At 41.6% G+C, this 16,757-nt stretch overlaps 1 long non-coding RNA gene across 1 annotated transcript in view; it reads right to left on the bottom strand.

Annotated features, from left to right (window-relative positions):
* Positions 1-7,643: 7,643 nt before the first annotated feature.
* Positions 7,644-16,757, bottom strand: part of LOC125485642 — a 49,548-nt gene continuing 40,434 nt past the window's right edge. The window contains exon 3 of the long non-coding RNA XR_007264348.1: positions 7,644-8,276. This is a non-coding gene — a long non-coding RNA (uncharacterized LOC125485642). The remainder of the gene's footprint in view (positions 8,277-16,757) is intronic.

The raw sequence follows: 16,757 nt of genomic DNA on the forward strand, positions 1-16,757 counted from the left end.
TCATCCAGCTCTACACCTTGTTATCTTATATTAGAAGAAGATCTGTGTTTCTAAATTAGGTCATGTTTATGTATAAAATGTAGCAAACCCTTTGGAACTGTCTGGAGCACTAAATTAGACATAAGCTTTTGAATCCTATATGTTGGTTCAACTACAGATTTTATATCCAACATGGACTATTCCATGGTCAGAAGACAGAGTGAAACCTCCGGAAAACAATGTGAGCTGTGTGGGGAAGATCATTGACTTAGCTACATTTAAACAGCATTTTAAACTGATTTGAACACGTGCAATGAGTAAGCATCTAACCTATAAGAAATTGTTTTCTGTTACATGAGAAATTAGTTAGCACTGTATCAGGAGTTATTTTCAGTTTTCATATGGTGATTGTTTTGTTCTACATTGGGAGCAATACCGCACTATATTTGTGCTGATTCTTTACTCACTGCATACTTCTCTTTGTTCATCGCAAAGCTGCTGTAAACAAATAAGTGCGGGTCCCATCTTATAGAGGTTTATAAAATCATGAGGGGCATGGATAGGGTGAATAGCTAAAGTCTTTTTCCTAGTGTGTTGAAGTCCAAAACTGGAAGGCATAGATTTAGTGAGGGAGGGAAAGATTTAAAAGGGACCTGAGTGAAAAATTTTTCACGCACACTTTTTCTGTGTGTATGGAATGCGCTGCCAAAGGAAGTGGTGGAGCCTGGTACAATTTAAAAGGCACCTGGATGGGTATATGAATAGGAAGTGTTTAGGGGAATATGGGCCAAATGATGGCAAATGGGACTAGATTAATTTAGGAAATCTGGTCGGCATGGACGAGTTGGACCGAAGGGTCTGTTTCCATGCTGTACAACTCTATGACTCTTGATCCAGTCCAGAAGAGGTCAGTTCCACAAAGCAAACCTGCTCTTGACTAACAATAAAGCTGCAGTTTGCTCAGGAAGGTTGGATAGTTATTTTGGGAAATGAAATGATGTTTTTTCTGTTGTCACAATTAAATTTCTTCATAGATGGAGTCAAAGTTATATTCTACACCAACCCATGTCACTCGTGACCCTGTGTGCGCTTGATCCTGCTTCAAGTGCAAATTACTTTATACTCCAACATGAACACTTGAGGCTTGATCAGTACAAAATTCAAAGGAAAAAAAGGCGAAACAAAATAATAGATCAGCATTTGAGCTAGTAACGGTGATGCTGTGAGTTAGTAACGGTGATGCTGTAAGCATTCACCGTCACTGCTGTGTACTGATAGAAACCCCCAGCACGTGCTGAATATGTGGAAATCCGGAAATTGCTGTCAGTGGCACCCTGTCCCTCCGCAGGATACACTGTTACAGCCTTCACCATCAGGATCGTTGGAATCACCAATTTGTTACATATTTCATCCGTCATATCTTACTCTGGCTTTAAAAAACAAATTAAAGTGTTACATCTTGTCCAATTATTAATAACAATTTTTTTTTAAGTACTGAGTTATAACTACTCCAGACAAACTTTTCTCGTCCAAAGATATAACTTGTAAGTATTGAGTTTCATTCCTTCAGAATACCTTATAAATTGCAGATTTTTAATCAGTTTTTTTTAAATATTCTTTTGTTCTGATATTTGAATTTATCCCTTAATCCTGTGTGTACGTACCACTCTTTATTTTGCTTTTTGTGCAATAATCTAAATCCCCTCTATTTATTTCTTGATTTGCTGACTTTGAGAATACTCAGGTGGATTGACTGATCAATCTCTCTGCTGTGTACCCTTCTTTTGATCATCATAAATCTATGATAGGTGGAAGCACATTCAAACTGACAATGCTGGTTCAAAGTCATCCAGGTCCCATTGAAACATTTTGAGCAGCTTTTCTCAAAGTCAACAGCAACTGTTGTCCCTTTGCCATTGATTTCATTAGGGAAATTGGCTGCGTAATACTTCTAATAATGCTGCAAATTGTAAGTGTATAATTAAACTAACTGAATGACAATATGAAAATGAGGTCCACATAATCAACTGTTTACTATGATGAATATACCCCACTATCTCCAATGTGTAGATTAGGTGGGTTATAGGGGGATGGGTCTGGGTGGGATGCGTTGAGGGTTGGTGTGGACTTGTTGGGCTGAAGGGCCTGTTTCCACACTGTAGGGATTCTATGATCTATGATTAGGATATGATTTGGGTTATAGCGGCAATTTGAGTTTCTAAATGTGTCTATTCAAAATCAACATAGTATCTTATCCAATAAATAATTAAGAGCCAATAAGCACATCACTGTCCCTTTTCAACTCTTCTGGCCTATTCTCCTGAAGTTGCTGTCTTTGTGATAATTCATTGTCCTCTGCTATCTTCTCCTAGAAAATCAGTGACAACTGCACTAACACTATGGATGCTTACTTCTCCTCCACTTACCTACGATAAGGTTATGGACCTGAGCAAGACCAGAAGTAGGAGAAACCAGAACCTCTCTCCCCTAAAAACCTATGAATGTTGGGGCAAGGGTGGGGAGGGACATGGTCTAATTGGAGCTTTCAAGTCTGAGATCAATAGATTTTTGTTTACTGAGTGTCAAGATTACTAGGAGCTAAGGTGTTTCAAATGAAAATCATTCCTGGTCTTAACTGAATGGTTGAACAGTCTTGAGGGGCTGAGTGGCCTCTTCCTTTTCCAATGCTTCTAAGGCAAATCCTAATTGTTGGGATGTTATTTGATTCCATGAGTGTGGAGTGTTACAACCAATCTCAATGTCTTTCCCAGCATCCACTGCACATACGGGCCCTATTGAAAGATAATGACACCTGATATTTTTCTCTTCTCTCAGTCAAGGAATCATTGACCAACAGAAGTTTCCCAATTGCTGTCCCTACCTGAAGGATGGAGCAACGACTTGCACAGGTCCATATTAGGCAGTGCTTTTCTCCATGAAAAGTAGGTCGGGGCAAGTAGAGAGGCAATGGGAGTGAAGCAAGCAGCCCCAAAGCGTTAATGCAGTTGCTACGCTTCCTCTTCTCTCAAATATAAGGTGTGACTATGCTGAAAAAAAGATTGAATGATTGAGAATAAGACAAAATTGCTTGTCCCTTTGACCTTGCATTTTAGTTTCTTTGCCCCATGTATAAATTGCCTGTTGTGGACTTGCCCAATTCCATCAGCTTCCTAAGCCAATGCCTTAAGGGAGCGGTCCTAGTTTGGCCCTGAAGAGACCGATTACATGGGCTGTGGTTCACTAGCTCATGCTGCTAACCTTTGCCCTTGTGCCATATGTTCCTGCCCATCAGAGCAGTGTGTGGATCCCAGTATTGGAAGTACACAGCTCCTGTGTTTCGGAAAGTGATCTGTCCTTGGCACCAGGCAGATCCTTTTCTCTCGCTGTTTTTTTTTTAGCAGCAATTTTATCTTTTCCGGGCACGCTGTAACATTTGGTGACGGAGGGGCTGTAGATTGAAATAGCCCTTCAAAATTGTCTCACATTTTTCTGATGTCCTGAATCACCAAAGGATCACTGCTTCACTCTTTGTCGAGTTCACCGCTACGCATGAAACCGAGCCATTAAAAGCAGGAACGTACCAATCAGGGACAAAAAGTGTTAGATGATGAGGTCAGGTTGCGTATTAAATTTGTATTCACTTGAGATGGATGCACAAGATCCCATAGGCCCAATTCTGAAGAAAAGCAGTGGGTGCAATTCTCCCCTCCCCTGTGGATTATGAGACAGAATTTGGGCAAGTTGGCCCCGAGAGATACGCGCCCTTGTCTGACCGCCTCATCAGCTGGGTTCTGTGTGACAAGGTCCTCCAGGGACTTTCTTGACACACCACCAATTAATTGCCACTTAAGCCCATCCATTGACCAACTGCCTGCAATCCCAGCAGGCAAGAAAAGTAGCTGGTTTCCTGTTTTGGGGTGACATGCCTCCAGGATTTTGTACAGGATTCCAAATGCCTCAGTATGGAGCCAATCAGAGGCACAGATCGCAGGATATAGGGGATTAGCTTCTGAAAGCCACCACCTGTTCTTGCCTCCTAGCCAGTTGACATCATCTCCCTTGATCCCTACTGCAAGGAAAGCAATGGATGAAGACCTATCTTCTTGTCGTTGGGTCCCCTGATGACAGCCTTTTAGTACCCAGAGGTCATTGGCTTCTGATTGGTAGGCAATTTCTGGGGAGCCATGACACCATTTTTGAGATCCACAATAAGCCAAAAGTACCCGCTGAAGCTCACCAATCAGCTCTGCAGCAAGCTGATTGGGGCATGATCAGTTATGGCTTCCCAGTGGTGAGGTGCTGAGTTAGTCAACACTGAACACGCCCATTCCACCACTTAGGCTCAAAAATGGAAAATCGCAGCCAGAGCGTTTTGTCTAGTGTCATGGACAATATTTATTCCTCAGGCAATATCTAAAAGAAACAATGATGCATTGGAATAGAAATGATCAGATCATCAGCCAATTCCTTGCTGTTTGCAGAAATTTTTGTATGTAAAAATTGTCTGCCTCATTTCCTACAACAATGTCTACACTTCACTTCACTTGTTTTATAACACTTTGGGAAATCCTGAATTTTGAGAGGGATTAAGAAATGCAAGTTACTAAAGCAAAAAAGATTTGCTCTGAGTGTACTTAACAAGCCCAAAGAACAAATATCACAAAAAATCCTTCCATCCATTGGCACCTTTAAACTGTCCCAAGGCACTTTGCAGGAGTGTTATTTACAACCAATTAACAACAATTCTGAACTGTAATCACTATTGTAAGTTGAAGGGAAGGCAAGTTGTGCACAGCAAGCTCCCACAAACAGCAATGAGTAAGCTGTTTAAAATTCTAACACTTTGCTCCAAGTCAGAAGATTGTGTGACGTGAGTATTTATATTACAGCATGGAACTCAAGCTCTAACCTCATCTGAATCTTTCAGGAAAAGGATGCTGAATATTCACAGAGAGTTGGTGTTCATATATTAAATAGGTGGTTGTACCTGATGGATTGCTGTAGAATACTCACCCAGTTATAGTACTGGAGGGCTGTGCTGTGGAAGATCTGGGTGGGGGTGAGCTGTAGTGAGAACAAGGGCACCCAATCATTGTCTTCTTCAATCGATCAAAATGATCACAGTGCGAGCTACTTCAACCTAACATAATGTGACTGCAAAATGTGACTAATAACTGTCCAGGATTAAATGTCTTTAATATGAATGCTGATATTTTAATTTTCTGTTTCAAGACATAGTATGTAAGTCAACCATTGGAACATTATTCCCAAAGAAGCTGTTCAAGCAAACATTTCAATGGTGAATGTGCTGTTGAAATTTGACATTGAGCCTCATAGGGAGATGTTGGGAGAGGTAATTCGTAAGAAGCAAAAGAGGAGATACTGGTAGACAGACAGAGAAGTCCGCTGAAAGGGGGAGAGGTGAATTCCAAAGCTTTGAACTGAAGGCAGGGCCACAAACTGTGGGGCAAAAGGAGTGTAGGATGCAAAACTGGCCAGAACTGAAGGAGTAAAGGGAGGGCTGGAGGAAAGATAGGGAGGGAAAGTAAGAAGCAAAATGACATTACACATCTCCACTCAATTTGGAATTTAACCAGAGTGGGCTTTCAGGAGAGTAAGTCTCGTCGCTGATCTAGTAAACCAGAAACCCAGGGTCATGCACAGGGAAATGGCAGTTGCTGGAATTTACATTTAAATTTTAAAAATCTGGAACTGAACACCAAGCCTCAGTAATGATGAGCATGAAACTATAATCGAATGTCATTAATTTGCTAATGTCCTCATGAAAGGAAACCTTCAGATTTAACCTGATCCGTCCGACATGTGACACCAGGTCCACACCAATGTGGTTTATCTTCTGAGATTTGCTATTCCTAAACTCCACTTTACACATTTTTAAAAATATTCTTTTCAAAGTGCATAGGCATCACCTGATAGGCCAGCATTTATTGCTCTGGAGAATGAGGTGGTGAGATGCTTTTCTTGAACTGCTGCAGTCCTTAGAGTGTAGGAACAACCACAGTACAATAGGAAGGGAATTCCAGAACTTTGACCCAGTAACAATGGAGGAACGGTGATGTATTTCCCAGTCAGGATGACGAGTCACTTGGAGGGGAACTTACAAGTGGTGATGTTCCCATGTATCTGCTGCCCTTGTCCTTCTAGAAGGTAGACGCCAGAGGTTTGGAAGGGACTGTCAAAGGAGCCTTGGTGAGTAACTGCAGCATATCTTGTCAATGGTACTCACTGCTACCACTATGAGTGATGACTGAAGATAGTAGGTAGAGTGCCAATCAAGCAGGCTGCTTTGTCCTAAGTGATGCTTCTTGAGCGTTCTTGGAGCTGTATTCATCCACCCAAGTGGGGAGTATTCCATCACACTCCTGGCATGTGCCTTGTAGATGGTGGACAGGCTTTGGGGAGTCAGGAGATAAGTTACTTGCTGCAGGATTCTGACCTGCTCTTAGAGCTACTGTCTGTATACGGCTGGTCCAGTTCAGTTTCTGGTCAATGGTATCCCCCAGGATGTCGATAGTGGGGGATTCAACATTGGTAATGCCATTGACTGTCAAGGGGCAATGGTTAGATGCTGGAGTTCGATTTGATCGTTGCCAGGCACATGTGGGTCATGAATGTTACTTACCACGTATCAGGCCAAGTCTGGATATTGCGAAGGTCTTGCTGCATATGGACATGAACTGCTTCAGTCCCTGAGCAGTCACAAATGGTACATTGTACAATCATCAATGAACATCCCCACTTCTGACCTTATGATGGAGGCAAGATCAATGATAAGCAGATGAAAATACTTAGGCCTGGGACACAATCCTGAGGAACTCTTGCAGAGAGATTCTTCACACAGTCGCGTGACCTCCAAAAGTCAAATCCATTTTGCATTGTTCTGGGTATGATTGCAACCAGCGGAGAAATTTCCGCTGATTCCCATTGACTCTGGTTTTACTAGGGATCCATTCTGCCACACTTGGTCAAATACAGCCTTGATGTTAAAGGGGTCACTCTCACCTCACCTCTGAAGTTCAGCTCTTTCAGTATTTGAAATGAGGCTGTCACGGAGGTAATACAGCAGCAAACAGGCCCTTCGGCCCAACTCAACCAGATTTTATAAACTGAACTAGTCCTGTTTGCCACATTTGGCCCATATCCCTCCAAATCTTTCCTATCCATGTGCCTGTCTAAATGTTGTTTAAATGTCGTCATTGTATCTGTGATGAGGTTAGGAATCAAGTGACCTGAATGATCCTAAACTGAGCCTCAATGGGAAGGCTGTTCCTTTAAAAATGCCTTTGATAGCACTGTCAACAGATCCTTCCATCACTTCACATAACAATGGCGATTAAACTGAAAGGTGGTTCCTGCTAAGGCTGAATTTGTCCTGCTTTTTACACACAGGACATACCTGGGCAATTATTCACAATGTCGCGTAGTTGTCAGTCTCATAACTGTACCAGGAAAGCTTGACTAATTCTAAAGCACAAATCTTCCTCTCCTCCCTCCTTTTCCATGCAGCCAGTTTTTTTCTAAATGTTGTGCACCCTGGAATATTGACTTCCGTACCTTTGCGCAACCTCTGAGATTTTGGATTGACTTTGTGAATTCTGACCCACAGGTACCACTTTTAAGATTCAAGACTAGGGTACAGCCTGTCTCATGATTTCAGTTTACCTTTATGGATCCGAACTGTCTAATACAAAAAGTTTTTCTTTCTGGTCATTAAATTATTATTACAATGGTTTCAAACAAGTAAAAAGAAGGTTATCTCCACCCTGTTTCCCCTTAAAACCCATAAGTCTCTGATTTATAAATGACTGTTGACTTGGTGCATTCGAAATCTGCTGATGGAGGATGAAAGTTACAGTTTGCTGCCACCCTGGAACTCTGACAAATCTTCAATTTTCCAGGTGAGCTTTGCTGGAAATGTTTTCTGGCATTAATATTGCTGTTGAGTGTTGATTTACCTTGGAGGGCCAGTAGCTTCCTTAAATAGTATCAGAGGAAATAGTTGGACATCTGAAAGAATTCATCTTCTTCTTTTGACACTATGGTGAGGTCAATTCACGTGATCCTTCTTAATCATATACTTTTGGATAATGTCATCATTTGATCAGGCTCAATCTTAGCCAGGAATGTTGACTCAGCTGTTTTGGTCCTGCTTCCTCTAAACTGCTCAACCGTCTGCATCATAAGTCCTCACCATTTTACACAGCAGTTAAGCATTGCCAATGGCTGATGGCACCATTGGGTTTCTGTCTCCCACTGGACCTGTGTATTCTCTTGTCCTGCAAGGAGGGAAAACAGAGAGCTGTCAGGGAGAAGAGTAGAGACAACAAAGTGTAGAGTTGGATGAACACAGCAGGCCAAGCAGCACCATAGGAGCAGAAAGGCTGACGTTTCAGGCCTAGACCCTTCATCAGAAAATGATGATTTCTGATCTCTGATTTCCAGCATCTGCAGTTCCTACTATCTCAGGGAGAAGAGTAGATTGTGCTGAGAGGACACTTGTGGAAGGTGACTTTTGGACATCACTGTGAGATGGCTCAAAGGTGAGGGTGAGTGTGAATGTTGAATGTTCAGATGCAAGAGGGCCTGAAGGTATAGGAAGGAGTGGAACAGCAAAGTATGCTGGCCTGAGGTGTGCTATGCAGAACAATGCTGAGGAAACCACACAGTGCAGCTTGACACCTCAAAGTAGGATATCACTCGCTATTGCTGCCCAGTCTTGAGGTTCTTACAGTCATAGAGGTCTACAGTGCATAAGAATATCCTTCAGCCCATCGAGTCTGTGCCAGTCATAAACAACCACCTAACTATTCTAATCACATTTTCCAGAAATTGGCCCACATCCTTGTACACGTTGGTATCCCAAGTGCACGTCCAATTATTTTATAATTATTATGAGGATTTTTGCTTTTACCACACTTACAGGCAGTGAATTTCAGATTCCCACTGCCCTCCAAGTGAAAAAAAAATTTCCTCACAAGCCCCTAAACCTCCTGTCCCTTACCTTAAATCTATGCCGCATTTATCCTTGTATCAAGGGGGAAAATTTTGTCCTGTTTACCCTATCTATACCCTTCATAATTTTATCCATTTCATTCATGTACCCTCTCAGGCTCTTCTGCTCTAAGTAAAACAACCCCAGTCTGTCTCTCTCCAACCCCGGCAACATCCTGGTAAATCTCCTCAGCACCCTCTCCAGTACAATCACGTGGATTCCAGAACTTTTTTGAACTTCTTGGGGTGGTCTGTACAGGTTACGAGCACACTCCTGCTGCTCACTTGCTTTGAGAGATTAATATTCCCTCCTGTCCTTCGGAAGCATCATCTAATTTTAGTCGGTCAGATCTCACAGCAGAACCTCCAGGGAAGAGTCAGAGACTTTCAGCAGCTTCCATTGCTGTGGTTGTTGAAAGCAATAGATAATTCAACCAATTAACAAGAATCCTCCCTCTGACAGACTTGGCCTGTCCTCCAATTGGTTGGGAAATCTGTCAGTAGAATGCTCATGCTGTGAGTTAGTTAAAAAGCCATAGGAAATCCTACCTCAAAGACAAACAACCCACAACCAGCCTGCCCCAAGCATGAGGGTCTGTCCACCCTTGGATCACTTCTCACAGAAAGAGTTGATTTATCCAACTCTAAAGAGTTGTCCAATTAGTTCCACTCCCCTGATCGTTCCCAAAGCCGATAAATCATTTCCCTTTCCAAAACTGTATTCGTTTCCCTTTTGAAAGCTTTGACTGAATCATCTTCCTTTTGAGCACTACGTCCTCGATCACAACAAATCCGTCTGTAAAAATATTCTATTCTTCCCTGGTTCTTTTGCCAGAATACAACTCCTATTAACCTTAAAACAATAGTCAAAAGATAACATAGTTATAAATAATGTACCAGATATATAACTGGAATACGATTGCAGTTAGCTATGTAATATGATCTGTTTCCATTCATAATTCACGTATGAGTTAACATTCAACTCACTTGTCTCCATCTAAATCATAGCGCAGGGATTCATGCTGACATTTGCTTTCCACTTGCTCCAGTGCCAGCTATTCCTTCTATTATCTCTCGCACTTCAATAAATTTCAGGTAAACCATAGACAGAAAGAGCTATATTGAAAGTGATCACTGTGAAATTGATAAACAATGTGATTACGTTATAAAACACAGTTCAAACCCAACTCCCCTCCCATCCTCAATTCAACGCAACTGTTGTATTTAAATCCTTAATTGAATCCTTGTGCACCTTTTCTAGTTAAACATCATCAGCTGTGACTAATAGTCATTGCAGTTTCAACTGCCGTTTAAAGCTGAATTACTCAGTTGAAATATAAGCTATTTATAATATTCTGAAGAATCTGTGCAAGGCCATTATATAAAGCTGTTGGAACTGATTTCAGAGGTATGGAGGGGTAGTGAAGACTAGGGAATTCTTTCCCAGCTGAGTTGCGAAATAGTCGTCCTGGAAATGGACAATTTTCCATCTGCTCTTTTAAAATAAATGTTAAACAAGTCAGACGGCACTGATGGGGCATTGTGATGAAAACAAAAACCAAAGGCATTAGAAACTTATCAAAATTAAATTAAAATGTCACTGCTGGGTATGAGAATGCACCTGATTTCAGGTTTTTAATGTCATTGCTGTTCAAAAAACAGCATGATGAACCGAATCGAAACATTTACCATCCATCAGTATACTCTCAATCATCAGCAAATTGATGGAATGATGTCATCAACACACTCGCTCACCGTTGATGCTCAGTATGAAGGCCAGCAGGTCCACTCAACTTCAAATTTATTACAGCCTTGATCCAAACATGGATAAAAGAATTGAACTACAAAGTTGAAAGTCATTGAGTCATATAGCATGGAAACAGACACTTTGGCCGAACAAGTCGATGCTGACCATAATGCCAAACAAAACTAGTCCCATCTGCCTGCGCCTGGCAGAAAAGTGATTGCCCTTGACATTAAGGCAGCATTTAATACATGTGATATCAAGGCATCCTGGTAAATTTTAGGTCAACAGGATTGGGAAAAACCTCACTTGTTGGAAGCCAATCACCTCACCCCCAGGACATTACTGCAGGAATTCCTCATTGTAATGCCCATGGTCCAATTATCTTTGGCTTCTTCATCAAAAACTTTCCTTCATCATTAGATAGCAAGTAGAGACAGCCAAGCTGTCAAGGTGCTGTGAAATACACTGGTTACCAATCTTCAAATACAAATGGGAAAATTCAGCCAAGTATCCCAGTACCCCAGAACAACATCAGCACTGATTTTGCACTCAGTGAAGTGAGAATCCATGATTTGCAGAGTCAGAGGCAACAGTACCAACCACAGCGTCACAAATATATCCAACAAGTGTAAACCAACTCAGTTCAGATTTGTGAGCTTTCATCATATACAAACTAACATCCTCATGGCTCAAATTCATGCATCTGGCCTGGGACATGACTAGAAATCAACAGAGGTCTCTGAACAAGTATCACATGGTTGACTGGAAACGAGGTGTAAAGGGCAGCAGACACTTTCCCATTCCGTTATGCTCATGTATTCATATAGCTCTTGCTAATTAGTAATGCGACTTGTTTTCTAAACACAACTACAAACCAGAAAAAAAGCCTGTCGCACAATTTATTTCTTCTCAAATTAAAAAAGGTCCACCATTGAGCAATTACTCTTTCATCTGTAAGAAGTAAATTTCAATCCAGTTCACCCTGACAGCACAAAAATCTCATTTCTCTGCCTAGGTTATAAGTGAAAATACTGTGAATAGGCTTACCCAGTCAAGTTAGGATGGAATAAGTTCTGTGGGGCAGAACAGGCTGAAACAATGGGTCTGCCTGACCAGACCTGTTTGTGGATTTTCAGAAGGAGGTAGAAGCGAGCTGTGCAGGGCTAGGGGACTATCAGCTTGGGGGCAGTAGGCGGGAGGTCACCACATGAAATGAGGGCAGTTACCGTAGCTGATACAATGGCCTGTTGTGTCATGGTGGGGTCATGGTCCAGGGGAAGGTAGCAGGAGGTATCTGACTGCTGGCACTCAGCCTCTGCAATGTGGAGGTCAGTACGCCAGACTACAACAGCATCACCCTTAGCGGCAGGCTTAATGACAAAGTCAGGGTTAGATCTGAGTGCACAGAGTGCAGTCAGTTTGGAGGAGATAGGTTGGATTTGGTGAGGGGGCAGAGGAATTGAAGCAACCAATCTCACGTCAACAGTTCTCAATGAACAGATCAAGTGCGGGTCAAAGGCCAACTTAAATCTTATAAGGAGCCAATTTAAGCAGACTTTCTGGAGTTAACAATGAAATTATTAATTACTAACACAGAGATGTGTTCTAAAAGATAAAGGTGTTAAAAATATGCATACGATCAATCTCTAAATTGCTCACGAACAGTAGATAGTTGACATTGGTGTTTGGACAATAGGTTTCATGATCCTTAGTTTTGCAATGATCCAATTTCTTTTTGAAAGTTACTCATGAATCTGCTTCCCTTTCAGACAATGCTTCACTGTACGGTAACAATCTCCTTCTCATTCTTCTAACAATTGTCTTCAATCTATGCCCTCTGATTGTTGCCCTTCTACACAAAAGAAACTTCTCCTCTGCTGTGTCACTATATTTGTTGTCTTGAAGCATAGCCAATTACTGAAGAGATTGTAGTGTGGGTGGAAGGGTTTAAGTTAAACAACCAAACTCCAATCTGGGCTATGTCAGCTGCTTCACCTGAATTCAGCAATTGGAAATGCAGCGGTAAGCCACATAAGGCGAGGTGAGCGATAGACTATCAATCTTGACTGTCAATATAGAACAATGGCTGCTCACAGGATGAAAGTGTGATTCTTTTATTGGGAAGCTGCTCAAGCAGCTGATGAAAATCCAAGTTTGCATTATGAATTCCCCTGTCCAATCAGGACTCAAGGAGGATCACATACTGATGAGTAATTTTGCCATTCAGATAAATCAGCTTAACATTTGGATGTGATTGGTTTCCATGAAGAGTTTTCAAAGGAATCTCCTCAGTTATGCTAAAGATTCAGAGGCCAAATGAAAGAGAGGCATCTTTACACAGAATCCCACTCATTATGGGCATTGACATTAGCTATTAGAGGTTTGTATGAAAATTGATTTGAAGTTTGCCATAAACCTTTTCTTTCCCTGATGCAGTAGTTCATGTTAATTAATTTTGAGAAGAGTTTTAATTTGATTTGCCTTTGATTGGCAGTTTGAATGAATGCTCTTGAAGGTTTCCAAAGAAATGGGGAGCTGGAGCATTGTTGCTATTACAATTTGACTAATTGCATATACTTGCCACATTAGCACAGGTCAATCTGCTACTTTTTTCGCACACCATTAAAGAGTGAAATGTAAGTACATATTAATATCTAGAGATCACATTGGTGTGACTCCTTGTAGCAGAAAGCTGGACCCAATGTTATAAAATAATGCACCAATAAATTGAGCAAGATTAGAATTGAATTCAGTTTGGTTTGAATCTGTTATTGCCGAGGCTTTGCTCATTAATCAGAATATATTAACGCCACCTTAGCTTTCAATTATCAGAGGAAAATAGAACCACTTTTTTAGACTGGGAGCCGAAGAATAAAATAGAATCTTTGAGCATGGAATAATCATTAATAATGCATTTTCCACATTTGTTGCAGACAATTCATAATTAGATTTGGAGGATTAATGGCTATATTCTTGTATCTTATCCTTCAGTGGTCCATACTATCCCCAATTTGGCAAGGGAATAAATATCTACACACGTTATATTTCAATTATTCAGTGCATGATTTAAGTGCACCAGTCCTTTAAAGTCTAAACATTTGCTCTCCTCTATTTATAATTTAGATAGAACTGATATTACAAATGACAGATCTTCCAAATGAATCAACTCTCTGTCTTCTTATTGACACACAATGCAAGCCAGATTGGGGGAAATTTGAATAACCAGCAGTCTGGGATATTCTTTCTCTACAATTCATAATGGGGATGAGGTAGTGAATTGGAAAAAAAAACCTGCTGTTCCTGCAAGTCTTGTCTTGTGCTGGGCATGTCAACTTCAAACAGCATTGGAAATTATCTACACTGCTGGGTCCCATCTCAGAAGTTAGAAAGGCAATTTGAACAGAAATAGCATTACCTTAAAAAAGGTTATAATTGGCAACAAGTAGTCCAGGTGAACTTTACAGTGAAGTTCAAGTGTCACTCAAATAAATTATTTGTCATATTATGGTTCTTGATCTTATCTGGAAACAAAGTCCAAATTCTAACTCAGTTCAGAGTGAACCGATTTACAGGTTGCAATAACACATACAGATCTCCACCTCTGATGATCTCGCATAAACTTGTGGAACAGGATGAAGATGACCCGATTGCCCTAACACCTCCCTCTCTCTCTTCGAGTGGACCTTTGATTGAAATTAAAACAGAAGATATTGGAAGGATTCACAATCCAGGCAGTACTTGTGAAAAGGTCTGTGGCCATTGACCAATCTGTTTGTCCCACCACTGATGCTGCCTGACCTGGTGAATGCTACCCCACGGTCTCGATTTTTATTTCATGTCCTCAGTATCTGCAGTGTTTTATTGTTGTTTGACTTTGACTCAAATCTGGCAGCAGTAGCCTGTCTAATAGTAGATTTCTCCCAGGTATGATAGATGCACAGGCACAGACCAATGTCATTCTGATCTGTGCAGGCTTCATATAGAATCAGTATAGCTGGCTTTAATGATTATTGCTCTTAAGAAATAAAATTCCAGAATTGGTCACAGTTCACAACCAAGCCTACGCTTGCTGCCATCCCACTCAGTCTCTTTTACCTGATTCCGAAAGCAAGCAAGATCCCAAGATGTCTAGGTAGCACAGCAGCAGTGGGAGAAGGCTGGTACTGGGTGTTTCTCTACTTCTGTCCTATGCTGCAGTCTACATTCCATGTCATAATGCCATATCTGCCAAAAGATGCAAAAACATGTAGGTACTGCCCAGATACCACAATAAGTTTCTTTCTCTCTTCAGTTATCTGTTCCTGTAATATGAGGCAGAGGCTAACAGGGTTCTCCATGAGAAAAGTGGATAAGACTTGAAGTAAGAATCCACAGAGGATTTCACATCAAAGAATCTGCCTCTTTTTTTTCCACTTAATGAGGTCTTAGCTCATTTCACAACTCCCTCCACTCCAGGAATCTACCATATCAATAAATAGACTGACATTGCGAATAAATTCAACTGAACAGCCTGAGGCTACTCTGCTGTACTTATCATTTTATGTGAGTCCTAATTTACTACTTGTCAGGTTCTGAGCAATAAGGGGAACTGCATTCCTCTTGCTCTGAAACAATGTTGACTGGTGCAGTGTTGGTGATCCTTGAGGATGAGTGAACTTCTGTGCATTTTCTGCGGACAATTTGAGGTTACTGAAGGTTCAGGATTGAGTTATATTGATGGGTATCTTCCACTGTCCTGAACAATATGGGCTACAGCAAGAGATTTCAGAAAATTCTTGACATCGAGGCCAGAACGATCACATTGTACAAACAAGTCTTGGACATCAAGGCACAATGCTCGCTAATGAGCAGGGAGAGGCCTATTCTCATGGATTATTACTCATGATCACCATTATTACAACCTAATCTCACTTTAATATGCAGGCTCCCATTTTCCCACCTGCCAGGTCAAAGCTGCACAGCAAGAATTCCCTCGATATGAAAGTCCAAGCAGGTACCTAGTGACTCCAGTTCACTGCCTCCTGCTTCACACCTCCATCTCAGCAACAACATCTCAGGACCTGCTCCATGGGCAGTGGCCGCATATACCTCACATCCACAGAGGTTGGCATCCAACAAAAACCAGCCTCACTGCACCATCATGGCATATCTCTGATCTGCTTACGGTACACTTCTGCACTTTAACGCTGCAGTTTGGAGTGCACCAGTAGCCCTCCTTGCAACACTACTGTAAAGACATTTTGCATACAAAGATATTTTCCATACAACGACAGGCACGCAGGACATAGGTTGGACCAAGGATACTCACCTTACTTTCTTTGTGCTTGCTCACGTTGCGTAATGATGACTTGATATTCCTGGGGTTGGAACGGAGTTGGCAAAGCAGGCAGGTGAAGATTTAGATCAACAAGCTGAGTGGAGATTTGGGGAAATTCAAAGTCTATGGGGTCAACAAGGAAAGTCTACCAAGAAGGGACTGTGTTCATTTATGGGTTCCCCAACAGTGAGAGTTTCAGACTGAGTCTCGCTGTTTGATAAGTGTTTTTTTATTTATTCATTCTCAGGACAAGCGCGTCGCTGGCTAGGCAGCGTTTATTGCCCATCCCTATTGCCCAGAGGGCAGTTCAGAGTCAACCACATTGCTGTGGATCTGGGGTCACATGTAGGCCAGACCAGGTAAGGATAGCAGTTTCCTTCCCTAAAGAGCATTAGTGAACCAGATGGGTTTTTCTGACAATCGACAATGGGTTCACAGTTATCATTAGATTCTTAGTTCCAGATATTTTATTGAATTCAAATTCCACCATCTGCCGTGGCGGGATTCGAACCTGGGTCCCCAGAACATTATCTGGGTCTCTGGATGAATAGTCCAGCGATAATACCAGAAGCCATCACCTCCCCTGTTGTGGCTGCTGTTGCCTTCCATCATGCTGTAAATAACAAGCGCAGTGGGGATGAAAATGGCTGCCACCTCCCCAGGAGTCAGCCGTGGTGTTGGGGGATTGGGGGTGGAGGTGGG

This window comes from Rhincodon typus, chromosome 21, assembly GCF_021869965.1.
Source record: "Rhincodon typus isolate 14 chromosome 21, sRhiTyp1.1, whole genome shotgun sequence".
Taxonomy (NCBI): domain Eukaryota; kingdom Metazoa; phylum Chordata; class Chondrichthyes; order Orectolobiformes; family Rhincodontidae; genus Rhincodon; species Rhincodon typus.